Raw genomic sequence first — 17,931 nt, 5'->3', positions numbered from 1 at the left:
TAAAACACACTAAATGATATCAGGGAGTACTAAGTTAATTACTAAAGTAAACGTTCTGATTTCCTGTGATCAGTCAGATGATTTTGAAATATAAACTCCAAAGACTGTATGTGTTTCCATGTTGATAGTTTTGTTTTTTTTATTATTGCTTTTAATGCGCATTCAGAAACAAATATTTAAGGTTCCAAATAGCAAATATTGATATTCGTACAATGTATTAACATCTTATGCTAAATGTAAAACTACAAAAGTGTAATTCTTATCTAAATATTTATGCTTTTATGACTAGAAGCCACAAAGAATTTCATTTTGTATATAGATTAATGTCACAAAGCACTGTATCTCCTTTTTATTTATTCATTTCTTTCCTTTCTCCCTGTAAACACTCCCAGCTCCTTGTGAATTTACCAGGTGATTCATGGGTTACTATATTGCTTGTAGCACATTAGTTGATTAATACTAATATTAAAAAACAGAAATGTACTTTGCTAAAATGTGTCATGGTAAAATTCAACTTGTTCTTTGAGATGACCCTCAGTTGTGGGGTAAAAGTCACATAATGACATGGTTTAGTGGCTGTTGGGTTATTCTAGTATCAGTGGGCTATGGCTAGCTTATTCAGCTTCAAGGCAAGAGATGCACAATGGCGTGCTTAATGTTGAAAATCATAAAGTTCTTGAATAGACTCTCAAGGTAATAACATGGATTCCTCAAAATAATAGCATTCAAAAAAAATAATAACAACATTCATTTTTGTTCTCTAGTTGTCAGACTGAGTAGTCAGGAATTGTTTGTTGCTCCATGAAAATTTTATTTAGAATTTTCACTTCTGCCTGGCTCATTTACAGTTTATTTTATGTATAAAATTAATAGATGTTAAGGATAAAATCTCTTCCAATGGTTATTTTAGAACGAATTCCTGGTTATAAGTCATGAGCACACATCTATAAAAATAAAAAATGTAGCATATCTAGTAGTTTGGTTTATTATGCTAAGTTCATGAATGAAATAAGTTTAATATTGTCATACTTTAAGTTGACCACTATTATTAAAGACCAAGCATAATTAGAATTAACTACTATTGTACAATGCCTTAGAATTGGCAAATATTTCTCTGTGGATTGTATCATAGCATCCTGTGAAATATCAATCTTACAAAAATGATAAATGACTCATGCACATCAGTTATTTACCAGCACCGTATTATTTGTGGTTTCTTACCACTAACTTATTGGCTATTTACTACCATTATTTGTATACATTATAGGCTTAAAAACATTAAAACACTTTTCCAAAACCTTTTGCCTAATATGTGGCAGATATAGAACTTGAACTCTAGTCTGTCTGATTTCAAAACTATGCTCTGAACCAAGATTACCAAATAACTTTATTTAATTGCATTGAAAGAAGACTTCTTTGTGGTATGAGTAAATTTGAATGTTTAAGGAAGTGTAATGTGGAAGAAAAAAATTGTCTGTGTTGCTTTAAAGGTAAGATCTTACCAGGACCAATGAGGTTAAAAGTGAAACAAGTTTCAACTCAGTATAAGGTAGAATATTCTAATAACTAGTGCTTGTCAACAATAAATCAGATTTTTTTTCAATATATTTTATTGTGGTAAAGCACACATAAAATTTACCATCTTATCCATTTTTAAATATACAGTTCAGTGGTATTAGGTTTAGTCATAATGTTTTGCAACTATCACCACCTTCGATCTCTTTCATCTTGTAAAACCAGAACTTCATACCATTAAACAATGACAGCCCCATTCCCCTTTTCCCCTAACCCCTGGCAACTACCATTCTACTTTCTGTCTCTGATTTTGACTACTCTGAGTATATATGGAATCATATGTGTAGAATCATGTAGTAGCTTTTGATGACTGGCTTATTTCACTTTGCGTCATGTCCTCAAGGTTCATCCATGCTGTAGCATGGGTCAGAATTTTCTTCCTTTTTGAGATGGAATAATATGTCATTGTATGTATATTCCACATTTGTCTTAATCCATTCTTCTGCTGATGGGCATTTGGGCTGCTTCTGCATTTTAGCTATTGTGAATAACGTTTTAACATGAATGTATAAATATGTCTCGGAGGCCCTGCATTCAATTCTTTTGGGTGTATACCCAGAAGTGGAGTTTCTGGATTATATGGCAATTCTGTTTTTAATTTTGTGAGCCACTCTGTTAGAGGTTGTGCCCATTTTACATTCCCACCAACAGTGTACTGGTGTTCCAATTTCTCCACATCCTTACCAACACTTGTTATTACTTTTTTTTTTTTTTTTAATGTCAGACTGTGTTTGGAAGTGTGCAAGCTGTCTCTCAAGGGAAAGAAAGAAGCAACGTACCTCGTGTGATTTAGACAATGATCCTTGAGCGGCTTTTAAAGATGTATTTATTTATTTTGGGAGGTGGGGCAGAAGGAGAGGGAGAGAGGGTCTTTTTTAAAAAGATATTTATTTGAGAGAGAGAGAGGATTAGAGAGGGGAAGGTGAGAGGGAGAAGCAGACCCCCTGCTGAGACTTCAGGACCGTGACCTGAGCCAAAGGCAGTTGCTTAACTGACGCCCCTTGGGGGAGAGAGGGTCTTAAGCCGACTTCGCTCTGATTGCGGAGCCTGACAAGGGGTGGGATCTCACGACCCTGAGATCACCACCTGAGCTGAAACCAAGAGTGAGATTCTTAACTGACTGTTCTACCCGGGTGCCCCCTTACGTGACTTTTAAATATTACATTCTGTGTTGTGTACATACTGAAAATGGATTTATCACTACTAGGCATGTTGAAATAAATTAACTACAGAAAGTAAATGACTATGGAGGGTACACTCAGGCCTCTATTAAATATCCCTCAAAGTCCATAGTAGATAGTTGTGATTAAAGGAGCTATTCTGGGGGCACCTGGGTGGCTCAGTCAGTTAAGCATCTGCCTTCAACTCAGGTCATGATCTCAGGGTCCTGGGATCGAGCCCCGAGTTTGGTTCTCTGCTCAGCAGGGAGTCGGCTTCTCCCTCTCCTGCTCTGTCTCAAATAAATAAATAATATCTTTTTTTTTTTAAAAGATTTTATTTATTTATTCGACAGAGATAGAGACAGCCAGCAAGAGAGGGAACACAAGCAGGGGGAGTGGGAGAGGAAGAAGCAGGCTCATAGTGGAAGAGCCTGATGTGGGGCTCGATCCCATAACGCCGGGATCACGCCCTGAGCCGAAGGCAGATGCTTAACCGCTGTGCCTCCCAGGCGCCCCATAAATAATATCTTTTAAAAAATAAAGGAGCTCTTCTAATAATTAAATGTAATTGTTATGCTTTTATCTGTCCTCAGCTGTAAAATATATAAGGTATTCCCTAGAACACAAAACTGAAAGAACAGGTGCTTAGAAGCTTGTAGGGAGAATAAAGGCACCTTCTGGAAAGTACTGAGTACCTTACCGTCTCTATTACAGGTGTGCATTACACAATGTGCAGCCAGGCTGTGTTTTACACACAGAAGGAGGACTTTCGTGCTGAACTCTGTATCTAATAAGTAAAGAATATATAATACTTTAGGTTTCTCACCTCACATTATTTCAGTTAGATATGCTAAGGACAGTTTTACTGTTTTTTCTGTTGCTGTTGCTTGATATGAAATAAACATCTTTGTGATTCTGTGTATTTCTAACTCCTGTGTGTGTGAGAGACTTTGGAGTTTGATAGCCTTTTCTTATTATTTCTGTTATGAGAGATATATTAAACATCATATTCTTTTGGCAATAAGATCAAGATGTTTTATATCCAAGAATATAAGTATCTCTAAATTGCTTTTAGTTTCCCTATTTTCTTGGGGGTTTCTGTTATTACTTCTCAGGACAGTTAGTTTTGTGTCTTCTGAATTTTAATATTTGAATGAAGTCAAACTCCAATTTAGTTTTTTGAATTATTTTTCTTTTATTATACAAGTAATACACTTACTTAATAAGTAAATAATTCAAGGAGCTCAGAGTACAAAAAAAGAGCAAAGTTCCTCCACCGAGCTCCTGTTCCTTTCCAAGAGCTCACCTATTTTCTCTTCTCCCACTGGTCACATTTATATCCCAGATAATGTATTTCCATCTTAATTTGTTGTTATATCAACTATGAGCTATAGGTAATAAGAAATCACTATTATAACAGATGACAGGCTTTGCTCCAGTTACTCCAACCTCTCCTTACTTCCTCACCTCCTCCTACTGCTGTCAATAGTTGATAGAATTTTACTCAATGCCCTCCATTGATAGCTTTCTAATATTAATATATTTAAATTCTTATTTCCTTCTCCAGCAGCTTTAAACAGTATACCTTGATTGCCCGATTTATAAATTCAGGATTTTGCATGCCACTATGTCCTTCCAGTATGGTCCACCTCTTAAATTTTTAATTTTTCAATAACTTTTTTAAATTAGAAAAGTTCACAAAAATGGCATTATATTGCTTTTTCTCCTTTGTGTGCAGATTGATCTAAAAACTGACAACCAGTAAATATAAAAATGTGCATTTCCAAATAATATTCATATATACAGATACTACATGCAGATATGTGGAGAAAGAAAAACCAGGCAACTCAAAGATGAGTATTCCAAATCCCAAGATTAAATAAGTTCTCTTTGTTTACACTTAGATATTTTCTAAAAATCATATCACATTTTTTTTTCATGAGGACCATGTATTTTCAGTAGTGTTTCATTATTGCTCTCCCTGGAGGTTTTCATCATATATTTTCCTTCTTGTGCAAAAGAATAATATGCCTTTACATTATCACTACCATCATCTTGTTGCTTTGTCATATAATTGATTAAAACAAACCCACAATACTTTTGAAGTTATCCTTCCAAGAATACTCTGTCTCTCTTTATATGTGGACTGCTTGGATGGCATTGTATAAACAAATAGAGTCCACTGTATCTGATAATCCATGTGCCCTTCTCTCTATATATGATTATAATAAACCATTAAGTAAATTTTTTTCCACCAAAAATGTTTGGAGGTTAAATATCATGAGTATTGAATATCCAAAAATGTGTGTAACCCCATGATCTATAATAGTATTTTGACTACATGTAGTTTGCTAGATTGAAAATGTATTTTCCTTATCACTTGTTGCAGATACCAACTTGATTTTAATTTTGTCAGTATCCTGTTTTTGTTTTCTTTCCTTCCTGGATACTTCTGTCACCAAATCAGAGACCACTTTTATCACAATGTCGAGAATGGACTGGGGTTGAGGGGAGCCAGAGTGGACCCTAAGAGAGCAGCTAGAGGCCATTGGGGTAGGTTAGATGAAAGAGTATGTTGGTTTGAGCTTGGGGATTAGGAGAAATGGAGAGAAGTAGATGGATTCTAGAAGGAGGTAGAATCTTTTGATGGTCAGGATATGGGAAGCTAGAGAGAGTGGTGTGAAGTACTTAGTTTTCTGGTCTTGAGTCACTATACGAACAGTGGTGCCAATATCTGCAATTAGAGGGTGGGATGGAAGAGGAACAGGTGCATACAGAAAGGCCATGGTTTGGTTCTGAATATTTTAAAGTTCACTGGAGATACCAAAGAGATTGTATCAAATTGCAGTAATAAGTCTGGAGGGTACTCTGCCTCTGTAGTACCAAAGCAACCACCGACAATATATACATGCCTATTTTCCAGTAAAACTTTGTTTATAGACCCAAATTTGAACTTTATATATTTCTTACATGTTATGAAATACTATCCTCTTAAATTTTTTTTCCAGTCATTAAAGATGGAAAAACCATTCTTAGCTCTGGGCCATGCAAAAACAGGCGAGGACCTATCCATTCCCTGGTCCATAAAGTATAAGATAACTGAGGAGGTAGATGGGACTGGGATTTTCAAAGAAGGGGTAATAGTGGGGATTAGTCTTAAATTTAAGAGAAAGGTTCAAATTCTGACTTCCCGGCTGAGTAGCTCTGTGACCATGTGAAAGTTACATAGCTGTTCTGGGCCCAGTTTTCTCATGTAGATAAAAAGTAGCTACCTCATAATATGATAGTGAGAAATAACTGAGATAGTGTATGTAATATGGCTTGTGCAAAGCTTAGCGCATCAGTCAGTATCATATAATAGGTTGATCTTTCCTTCAATACAAATACTATTACAAATACGTCTGAACTTTGGCATATTTGATCAACTATAAAATTTTTGTAGTAAAACCAAAGGCTGTGACCTAATTATTAGCTGTTGAGTTAAAGGTAGGGAAAGGGGGTTTTGTTTAAAAATATAATAAATGAATTTCAAGAAATGAACATAAGGAATTTATGAGAAGAAAAAATATAAGTATATTTATGTGTAATTATGTATACATAGAGGAGATATAAATTGAGAATTATTTTGAGCACATGTTTAATCATTTAGAGCAGGGCTCAGCAAACAAGACCCACACTGTTTTTATGCCCACGTGCTAAGAATGGTTTTAACATTTTTAAAGAGTTATAAAAAGAAAAAAAAAGAATACAGGACAAAGAATGTATTGACTCACAGAGCTGAAAATACTTACTATTCTGATTTTTTCACAAAAAATATACTGATCCCTCTTCCAAGTTTAGATAATTTAACTTTTTTTTTTGAAAGATTTTATTTATTTATTCGACAGAGATAGAGACAGCCAGTGAGAGAGGGAACACAAGCATGGGGAGTGGGAGAGGAAGAAGCAGGCTCATAGCGGAGGAGCCTGATGTGGGGCTTGATCCCATAACGCTGGGATCACGCCCTGAGCCGAAAGCAGACGCTTAACCGCTGTGCCACCCAGGCGCCCCTAGATAATTTAACTTTGTCTAATCTTGTCAGTCTAACATAATCTCATTTTGAGTCAATTTCAATGTCTGGTCAGTTTACTATTAAAAAAAAACCCCACATATTCACTAATTGATAATATTTCCAATTAAAATCATACTAGAAATGCAGAAAATTCTTAGGCAATGTTGTTAAGCAACCTTTTTTTCTAATCAATTTTAACAATTTGTTAATTTTTTATAGTTAATCCCTTCAAACACAACACGCAGACTATCAATGTACAACTGCAGAAAAAAATATATTCTAGAAGAACTGAATCCCGATTATTTAATGAATGATGGTAATATAAATTTATTTGGGACAATTTATATAAGTTCATTTAGCTTGTCTCCTCTTTTGTAACATTTTCCTTCCTTTTGTTTTCTCAATAATTTCTAGAGCCATTGGAAATAGAATATTACATGGTGTCTTGATTTTTTTTTTAAGTAGTTTCTTTTAGAACAAATCTAATCACAGTAAATAAATAGTTCTTTGAGCTTTAAGTGCACGGAATAGTTTTTCTTTTATGTGGAGTTATATTATGATTGAAAAAAAAGGAACATGTAAACTAGTTAAACAAATACGAAGGTATACCTGGGAGACTGATGTTACAGCTTCAGTTATTTATTTTGTATTTGCATCTCTGTACTTGTCATTCTTTTTGCTTCTTTCATTTTTGTTTACCCCTTGAAAATTGTTAGATATGTATACTCTGTCCTTAGATTCTTTTGTAAAGATGAAACTTTGTAGGTGATAGTAGTGTTATTCCACAGTCATCTGTTCATGTTTTCTTAAATGGAAAACGTTTTAGTTTTTATTTTTGGTGCCCAATTCAAGAACATTAAAATGTGGCCATTATATATAATCACTCAATTTAATCATACTATGAAGTTCCTCATTGGAAGTTCAAAACAAGATCATTTTCTGATGAGAGAATTTGATCATCTCTCTTCTCCTTTTGACTTTTTCCCCCCTGTTGCAGATCTAAAAATGTATAATTGCTTTTGTCCTGATTAGCTCTTTTATCACAAGTCCCTGAGCATACAAGGATCACATTACCTCTTGTATTCATTGTGTGTGTGTGTGTGTGTGTGTGTGTGTGTGTGTGTGAGTGTATGTGACTTGTGTGTTACCTTTCAGATTTTGAAAGGGAAAAAAGTTACTGTTTTCCAGTGTAATTTCCCTCCTATTGATTTTTCTGTTCCAAAATGACATTTTGTCCTTTAGTAAATTCTTCGCATCTGAAGAACCCCATTTCATCTAGATTAAGTAGAGCTAATCTGTTGATTTGGGGGTGGTGGAACTAGACAGCTATGCCAAGGATTGCCCCTTGTTCAGTCTTCATCCCCCATTCTGTATCATCTCAGTCCTGTGGGGCTCATGGCCACTCAGCCAGAGACTACATTTTGAGCTGTATATGTAAACATTGGCGACAGACACGTTAGTGCAAGTGTCATGTGCAAATTCCAGATAAGTATGTGAAAATGTGTACCCACCACACATCCTTTCTCCCCTTTCAGGGACAAGAATGCAGAAGTATGATGGTGATCCAAGTCTGAGTGTGCAGTTGATGGGCGTCCACTCAAGACTGGTGAGTAAAGCAGTAACATCATAGAGGAAGTACACCTGATGGGCTAGGACTGCCCCCTGACTTTCAGACTGTTACATAAGGAAGAAGCTGCTTCTTTGTTGTTTGAGTCACTTAATTTTGACTTTGTTTATTATAGGATTAACCTTTACACTCCCTGTTCTAATCACATTTGCTATCCCATAATCTTTCCCTTGTCTTGGAAGAAGCAGGCTGGGCCTCCGAGGACACTTCTGACCCATTTGAGAGGTTGCAGCAGCATTGCAGGGTTGTAATAGTTGTTTTGATAATTTCTCTCTGAGCAAGAGTGATTTAAGGTCTAAGTTAAATTTTGGAAAAAATTAAATCCTGAATGCAAACACCACTTTTCCTATTATACATCCACATATCTTCATTATCATCCATAATATTCTAACTCTTCCACAACACATATATGACATGAACATGTGTCTTTTCTGAATGTCAAGAAATTCCTGAATTTAGAGATTAAGGAGAGGATATCTAGATTTTAGTGAATTTTTAGAAGATTTTATTTATTTATTTGAGAGACAGAAGCATGAAAGAGAGAGAGCGAGTGAGCACAGGAGCAGGGGGGAGGGGCAGAGGAAGAAGGAGACTCCCCACTGAGCAGAGAGCCTGATGCAGGGCTTGATCCCAGGACGCTGGGATCATGACCTGAGCCGAAGGCAGTCACTTAACTGAGTGAATCACCCAGGCACCCTAGATTTTGGTGAATTTTGATAATTATTGCTATTGTTTTATATTGCTCTATGAGCTTCCCTATTTAGTAAATAGAATTATCTCAAATATTAATGATAATAATTAACATGTTAGCATGGTCTAATATGTTTCCTTAGTCTTGGTACTCTCTCCCTGACATCTTTCAGGGTATAAGTATCAAAGCAAATACTAAAATATGCAAGTAGATAAGAAATAGATCATGCTTTGTATTTTGAAGATATTTGTAAGCCATTTTTCATCAGTATGTTTTTTTAAAATTCCTTAATCTCAGTATTTAAATATAAATGAAAAATAACTGGTAAATACACCCTGCAACAGTCTTGGCAGAAAACAGTCCTCAGTCTTGATAGTCTCCCTTGCTTGAAATGGCTTCAGATGTCTTCTCCTTATGGGTTCCTGGAAGCCACTACCTCTGACAGAGGAGTAAAGACCGATGTGTTCTCACTCATTTAAATATTTAGTATTCCTTTTTCATTTTTGAGCACCATAAACTTTATCAATTACAAAATTTTATGATTCTCTTCCACAATATTGGGTTTGGGAGCCACGTCATCAATTCCAGATTAACAGATTCTTAGTTTTAGGCTCTAAGTTTTTGAGAGAGCAGAAACATTTTCTGATGAATCTTTATCTCCAGTGGACAGCACAGTGCACAGTATGGAGGTGGCATTTGTTCATTCGTTCATTGATTCATTCATTCATTCAGAACATCGTTAATGCCCTCTCTGTCTCTGGAACAATTCCAGGAAATGGTGAGAGATTAGTGAACAATGAACACACATCTATCTAGTGGTAGGGAAAGAGAAATTAGCACATGAACTAATAAATATATACAGCGTAGAATTGGAGTAAGAAAACATGGCGCTAAGCAAATAAAAAGTGATTTGGGTATAGTACTTGCCTCTCAGAGGAAGCGACATTTGAGCAAAGACCTAAGAACGTGTGCATGTAAGCAAGAACACTGCAGTGGAATAAAGTTGGCTGCAAATTCTGTGGTACTCCTCCTACCGAAAGATGGAGTCTATTTTTGAAGGTGAAGTTGACAGGGTTTTAGATCCATCAGATGTAAGAAGGTTCAAGTATGACTTTAAATATCTTTTGCCTTCAGCAACTGACATAATCAGTCAATAAATATTTGTTATTTTGAATGTAATGATTGGGGAAAATGAATGGTTTTGGTGAAATATAGCTCTATTTTACACATATTTTTTAAAGATTTATTTATCTACTTGAGAGAGAGAGAGAGGAGAGAGCAGAGAGAGAGGGAGAGAGAAATTCCAGCAGACTGTGCTAAGCCTGACGCGGGGCTCAATCCCATGACTGTGAGACCATGACCTGAACCAAAACTGAGGGTCAGGTTGGTGATACCCGGGAATTATGGCGATGACTGTATTAGCATCCCTGCGAAGGAAGCCAGCAGGACTGCACGCTCCTCTGTTCCACATGCTTCAGGGATGGGAAAGTTTAATATGGAAAAGAAAACTCATTTAACAAACTAGCTCTTCTTACTGAATAACACCTTTCTGAGGGATGTGTGCTTGTAGCTGTTCCTGCTAAACCCTGTAACTTCTTAGTTTCAGCACCAAAATGTGTGGACCTGGCTTCTCTCAGGAAACACCTAGAAACTTCCCTCTGGTTAGAGACAGTACTTCCTTACTTGCAGCCGCTTGGTCCCGTCCACAGTGAACCCTCCAAAGTACATGGCAGGCAGCTTCCTGGTTCTCTTTTGAAGAATCTGGTCATAGTTTCTTCCAGCTGAATCCCACTAAAGCGTCAGGATGTGGTTGGAAAATGTCCACTTAGCACCCTGCCTTCCAACGGAACTCTCATTTCTCTTATAGCAGGATTTCTGTGAGGAGTTGTTTTCTCTGTTTTTATTTGTCAAGGGCTGGCTTGACCACGTTAGAGAGGAACAGAGAAAGCAGGCAATTGGACAGACAGGGGCAAAGTGTTCTGGGGACGATGCATAAAAGGAAGTGCTTTGGGAGGACAGACGAGGAGCACAGGCCACCTGGAGAGCCGCAGTGCTAGGGGTGCTGGGCAGAGCCTGGAGGCTTGTGGTTTTCACTAACTGGGTTTTTGTTGCCTTTGAATTTTGTCAGCAAAAACGCACGATAAGCACAATTCAGTACAGTTTTTTTGAGTTACGCACAAAGATGCACTTATTGGCGTGTAACTGTAGCACAGTTGGGAGGATAAAACAGAGCTGCGGGAACTCCCGGCCTCCTCCTGACGGCTGTACCTCCACTCTAAACTCCTGACCAGTGGGAGCAGGGACTCCCACCTCAAGAGTGCTGAAGATAAGAGTCACCCCAAATTGCAGCCCTAAATGAGAACTGACATCAGATGCAATGATTAAGCACCAACCATTTTTCAAGCTTGGGAATGGCTTCCCTTTGCAGCCGCATGGCAGACTTTTGTATTTACGAGCGCTTGGTGAGTACTGTGACAGGTTTATTATTTGTTGGTTTTCTCCAGCATTGCACAGTAAAAATTGTTTTCAAAGAGTATTCAAAAGTGGAGCTGGCTGTCATTGTAGCAAACCGAATCCATCCACTGATATATTTCACTCTCTTGATGGATAACTGGCTCCATGGTTTGGCATTTCAGGAAAAGAGTGGAAAAAGAACAAGTCTCAGAGATCATTAATCCTTTTTTTTCCCTCAGACTCCCCTGGGTAACTGCTTGTGCCGTTATCCACATTTTTTCTGCCTATCTCAACAACTCCGTGCTGGCCCCAAACATCACCAGGTGCCCCTTCCATGCACTGTGGTGTCCTTATCTTAATAGCTGTCTCTATGCAGACACTGAAGGGGCCACTTCCTGGGGAAAGTCCTCAAAGCCCAGGTGGGGGTGGTCACTTAGATCATAGCTTTTGAAAAGGAAATTTCCTGGCAGCTTTCCACACTCCAATGAGGAGCAGAGGGAAGTTTCAAGAACCCCTTTGCTGCTAGAATCAGCACAAGACACAAGAGCGTGTCAGGTTTGAAACTGGCGTTCACCTGCACATCCCGAGAATGAGTTTCCGTGGCCATTTGATATAATTATTCCTGATGTTCCACCTATTGTGCCGTGAGTGAGTATGGAGGAGAGCCGTAACCGTTCATCTCTCTGACAGCACTGAATAAACCTTCCTTGCTGTCAGGCAGAGAGGCTGTTATTTTTTATTGCTGTGAAAAGGCTCAGAGTGTGCTGGATGAAATGTCAGGAATCATTAAACCAAATCAGCCCCCAAAGAAAGAGCGGTCAGTGATTATGAAAACCTGGTATCTTTAATTAATCAGAACATGAACCTTTGGGGGATTAGGGTTGCGTGTGTGTTTGTGGTGGATGTGTGGAAATCTCAGAGCCCTTTCCCGGGGTGCCTCGTTTCAAAAAGAGAACTCTAGCTCCAGATGGGCTCAACATCCAGAAGTCTGAGATCCCCTGAGGATTCAGGATGAAGTGTTTCTGTCACTGGCCAGGAAACTGGGGGAATTTCTTTGATGCTGAGAGTGTTAACTTTTGTAGAACATTTAAATTAAATGCCAATATCCTCTTCGTCTGTCCTCTATAGAATAAAAACATTTACCCCCCAAAATTCTTCCCTTTTCCAATTGGGGTGTAAGTGTTCGACACCCGAAAATTGCTTTAATTTCTTTTGAGTGCGATTTTGTCTCTAGCATTAACATGTTTTATTTTTGGGAGAAGTACTTCCATAGGAAATTTTTAAATGATATGGAGTAGAAAAGTGTATAAAATCTTTAAATCTGTTCCAGTCAATGGGGATGAGTAATGATGGCTTGGGGGGATCCTTCCAGTGTCCTCACGGGCTGCTCAGGGAAGGCTTTGGGATTTGGGGATTCAAACAAGAGAAAAGCATGAGGCATTTTCTCAGCGGCTGTCAGAATTCGAGGTTCAGACTGACACTGCTCTCTGCTCCTGTAGCACTCTCTAGAAGTTTTAAAAACAAAACCTACATTTCTGTTTCCTAGTCTTACAATAAACATGTGTGTATTTGTTTTTGGGCATACTTGTTTTCTTTCCAAAATAGATGTGAAAAAGATATGTTCAAAAATCCTGTGACAGGCTATGGGATGAAAACATGGATTTTCAAGTATTCTCAATATGTTCTGACTTTTGAGAAATTAGCTGCATTAAGGTACAATTTACATACAATAAAATTAAATCATCTTAAGCATATAGTTGATGGGTGTTGATAAATACAGATCTTCGCAGAACCGCAAGCACAGTCAAGACATAGGACTTTTTCATTGCCGCAGAGTTCACCTGTACACCTTTGCAATTAATCTTCTTCCCCACACCCCAGCCCCTGGCAATTACTGATCTCCTTGTTGTCTCTACTAAAGTTTTGCTTTTTCTAGAATATTATATATGTAGTATAGAGTGTGTCTGGGTTCTGTCATTTAGCATCTTGCTTTCTAGTCTCATCCATGTTATCTCATACACCAGCAGTTCCTTTTTATTGAGGAGTGCTATTCCATCTAATAGGTCACAATGCATTAATCTATTCACCCGTAGATGGACATTTTGGTTGTGTCCAGTTTTTGGCTGTTATGGATAAAGCTGTTATAATTATTTGTACAAGAAACTTCATGTGCATGTAATATACTCTGCTCTTACCCTGTACTTTGGAGGCTGTATTTTGCTTATTAGGTTTTTGTCAGGTATCACTTTTCATTTGGTGAGTGGAGGTTCCGAAGTTGTCAGAGCTAATGGTTTGGCCACTTTAGGTCAGAAGCTGGGAACTCAGAGTAATCACTCACTGTTATGAGCCAGCGTGAACCCCCAACTCCAGATTCATATGTTGAAGTCCTGACCCCCACCTCCCACCCCCATCCTCAGATTGTGACTGTATTTGGAAGAGAACCATTAAAGAGGTAATTAAAGTGAGGTCATGTGGGAGGCCCTATTCCAATGTCCTTAGAAAGAGAGAACATTAGGACAAAACAGTATGACACCAAGGGACAACCACACGAGGACACAGAGAGAAGACAGCCATCTTCAATTCCACGGCAGAGCCCGCAGAAGAAACCAAATCTGTGGACACCATGATCTTGGACTGTTAGCCTCCAGAACTGTGAGAAAATAAATTTCTGTTGTCTAAGCCACTGAGTCGTGGTAACTTGTTATGGCATTCGTAGCAAACTGATAGACTCAGTCATTGATTCAGTAAACAGTCATTCAAGGCAAACATAGTAGGTGCCGGACACGACTCAAGCAGAACAAAACCCCGAGACAATATGGGGCGGCATTCACAGCTGCGATGGAAAGAAAACAGGGTAATGCAGTAGCAAGTGATTGGGGGCCACTTCAGACTAAGGGTTCAGAAAGGCCTCAGGAAGATATTGAAGTTAAGAACTGAGTGACAATAAGGAGCCAGGCCTGAGATTATGCAGAGGAAGAGGATTCCAGGTCTCAAGAACCCTAACTGCAAAATGCCATAGGAAAATTGATAAAATTAGCATTTATTGACTGTCTGGTTTCTATCTAGCAGGATGACAGGCTCTTGACATGCATTATGTCTAATTCTCATCAGAGCACTGTAAACAGCTATTTCTGTTTTTACAAATGAGGGCACTGAGGCTGATTGGTGAAACGACTTGCACACCCACAGACATTTACACATGACACATAAACGTACGAACTTGGGTATACTTCTATCTGAATGAAACTTTGCATGTTAGACCAGCGGTCTCTAAACTGGAGAATTTCTATCCTGAAGGTAAACAAAGACTTCTTGGGTGCTGTTAAGAAAAATAATTTCCAGATTCTAACTTTGTTTGTTGTTCCTAAAATTGATCTTGAACACGTCTGAGATGAAAGAGCTTGTCTTGTCTTTCCTGCCTTCCCTTTTATAAAAGGGAAAGCACATCCCTTTCCATCTGTGTTTTTCTAAGTATGTCATCCAAGGTTGTAAAAGCAAAGGAGCAGCCCTAAAGGAAGTGTCTGAAATGCTGTTGGGGTTGAGAGAGCGTGCAGCTCAGCTGCCTTGATGAAAGTACTTGTTAAAGTACCAAAGGAGAGCCTGTTGGATTATTAACAAGGATTGTTTTTAATGATAAATGACTATGAAATTTCTTTCAAAGATTTATTTATTATTAGAGAGGAAGAGAGAGCGTGCGCGGGAGGAGGGGCGGAGGGAGAGAATCTTCTAGCAGACTCCCTGCTGAGCGTGCAGCCCACGTGGGGCTCCGTCTCAGAACCCTTGAGATTATGACTTGAACCAAAACTGAGAGTTGGACGGTCAACTGACTGAGCCACCCAGGTGCCCTGACTATGAAATTTTTAATAGATAATTCAGAAGGATTTTTTAAAAAATTGACATGGCTATGACCAAACTCTCTCCATTTTCATATACTTATTTATGTGAGTAAGGTTTTCAGAGATTGCATCTGTAAAAATAAAATATGGGAATAAAATTGATGTTGAATTTCATCTCATTCTAGCAGTAATAACCATGGTGATATGTCCTAGTCAAAAACTAAATAAGCAAACCAGCTCCATCCATTTTATTAAGAGATGTATTTCCAATGAAAATTGGCTTTAGGCTTATTAATTAAACATTTAAAAATGTATTTATGTTTGTTTATTTGAGTTCTAATAGTAGTTGTCATGAAAGCTCAATTCTGAGCAAATTTTAAACACTTGGAGAATTAAGGTCACATTAAATAAGAATAATATATTTGTATTTACAACATCATTTGAAAAAATATGATTGAGTGATCAGTAAAAGGTTTTTAAGCACAAGTACATCACATAAAAATAATATTCCATGAGAATGAAAATCAATTTAAAGAGAAAAAGGTAACACAACAATTTCTGGCTGTTACAAAAATCCTTTTTAGAATTACAAATTTTAATGGTATTTAAATTTCACTGGATATATTTAAATGAGTAAGTTAACCATTTACTTAAAATTTTCAGAATTAAAATATGCTGGAAATTATATTTTTTGCAGATATTTGAACTTTGAATATATTTTTTAAAATGTCAACTCAAGTCTTCTGTTCAACATGTCAAAGCATGGATCCTAATTTCAGCCTAATCTTGTTGCATTCTACCTTTGTCTTACTAAAATCCTTGTTTGTATCCTTCCTTAGTCTACCTGGTTCAGAGAAAGTCACTCTTTGTTCATCTGTCCTTCTCAGAGTATTAGCCCTTTCTACCTCAGTAAGCATTCTCCTTGGTGGCTTATAGTGTGCATTGTATATGTAAGTAGGGTTACCTGTTGTTAGGATGTATGCGGCAAAATGTGCAGTAGTTAATAGCTCAGTTTATTACTGGAATCCAGACTCCGCACCGTCACTGTTCTGTAGTACTGTGTAGTACCAAAAATCATGGTACTGTTTTTGGGACACTTTTTAACTTTTAATTTCTATGTGCCTCAATATTTTTTTTTCAGAGTAACTACTTCATGGGGTTGTTGTGAGGAATAATTAGCTAATATATGGAAAGAGCTTTGAGGATTGTTTAATACATGAAATGCTATTACCACGTATTCTGCATGTGGCTGGAAGAGATACTTGCTATTTTATTAGTCATCTCTGTCAGTCCCTGTGGACACTATAAAAACCCCTAAAATTTAATGACTGTGTGTATCATTTCTCTTAGAACTACTAATTAGGTCTTCCACATAATTCTATGCAAAATAAGTTTAATTCCAGTACAAAATAAGCCTTTTATGTACTGCTTCGATTTCATTTCAGTACAAAGTTCATCTACCTTCCTTTTCAAATGTAGGCTTTTTTTTTTTAATATAACTAAAGGTATTTTTTCTATAAGAAATTGGAAGACTTTTCATGAGTGTGAAGGAATGATTTAGAGTTTGTTTACATTGGAATTAAAGAAATTGTCAAATTACTTGGTGATTGAACAGCCCTTTTCTCTTCAAGAGCTGTTGGATTTTCTGTTTTGTTTTCTAATAGAAACTGATTAGTCCTCTTACATATGTGTACAGAGATTAAATAGGGATTAGTAGTCAGAAAGTGCAGATTTAAACCTGTTGGATATGGATGGTACCTCTTACTCTTCCCTAAGCTTCCCTCAGTTTTTCTGTGACTCGGGCTACTTTTGGTTAATTTCCCTTCCTCCCTCCTTCTCTCCCTCCCTTCTCTCCTTCCTCTTCCCTCCTTCCTTCCTTTTCCTTCTTTACTTCCTTGTCTGTCTGTCTTTCCTCCTTTCTTTTCTCAGCCTCCTCCTCCTCTTCTCATAGGCTACCCTGAGGGGTGAAAGATTGAGTCTACATTCTATGGAGTGCTGCTGTACTAGGTAACAGATCCAAATACTTTGGTTAAAGGCAAGGAGGTTTCATCATTCATCTGGCTTTACATGCGCAGGTATAATAGTTGGAGAGTTCAATGCTGTTTACCTTGACTGCTCACCACTGGTAAAGCAAAGTCATCTAAAGATTCCTATTTTTTTTTTTTAATATTTAAAAGAAGAGGATTGTGTAGCAATTAGGATATTATTCTGGAATAATTCATATTATTGGGTAGTATCCCTTTTACTTAAAATGCTACCATGCCCCTCATTTGAACATTTCCAACAGGTCTTTGAAAGACAGTGGTTTTGGCATTTTCTATTCTTGTGAGTTTCTGGAAGTCCAATTTTGGTTTAGTATTATAAGTATATAAGTATTATAGTATTAGTATAAACTTACTGTTTAGCAAGAAGTGTTTCAGACTTCCTCTAATTTGAAAGTTCTTCTAGTTGTGGGACTTCATGGAGTTGGCATGAATTTAAATATTGTTTTCTTTAATATTAAATTATTGGCAATTCCATTATTTTCTTCTTCTTAT

At 37.4% G+C, this 17,931-nt stretch overlaps 1 long non-coding RNA gene across 1 annotated transcript in view; it reads left to right on the top strand.

Annotated features, from left to right (window-relative positions):
- LOC125283702 (uncharacterized) overlaps positions 1-17,931 on the top strand; it is a 407,951-nt gene that overhangs the window by 322,047 nt on the left and 67,973 nt on the right. Inside the window, exon 3 of the long non-coding RNA XR_007191697.2 lies at positions 8,322-8,392. This is a non-coding gene — a long non-coding RNA (uncharacterized LOC125283702). The remainder of the gene's footprint in view (positions 1-8,321; positions 8,393-17,931) is intronic.

This window comes from Ursus arctos, unplaced genomic scaffold, assembly GCF_023065955.2.
Source record: "Ursus arctos isolate Adak ecotype North America unplaced genomic scaffold, UrsArc2.0 scaffold_27, whole genome shotgun sequence".
Classification (NCBI taxonomy): Eukaryota; Metazoa; Chordata; class Mammalia; order Carnivora; family Ursidae; genus Ursus; species Ursus arctos.
Note: the sequence above shows the minus strand (reverse complement) of the source record. Positions and strands in the feature narration are given on the sequence as shown.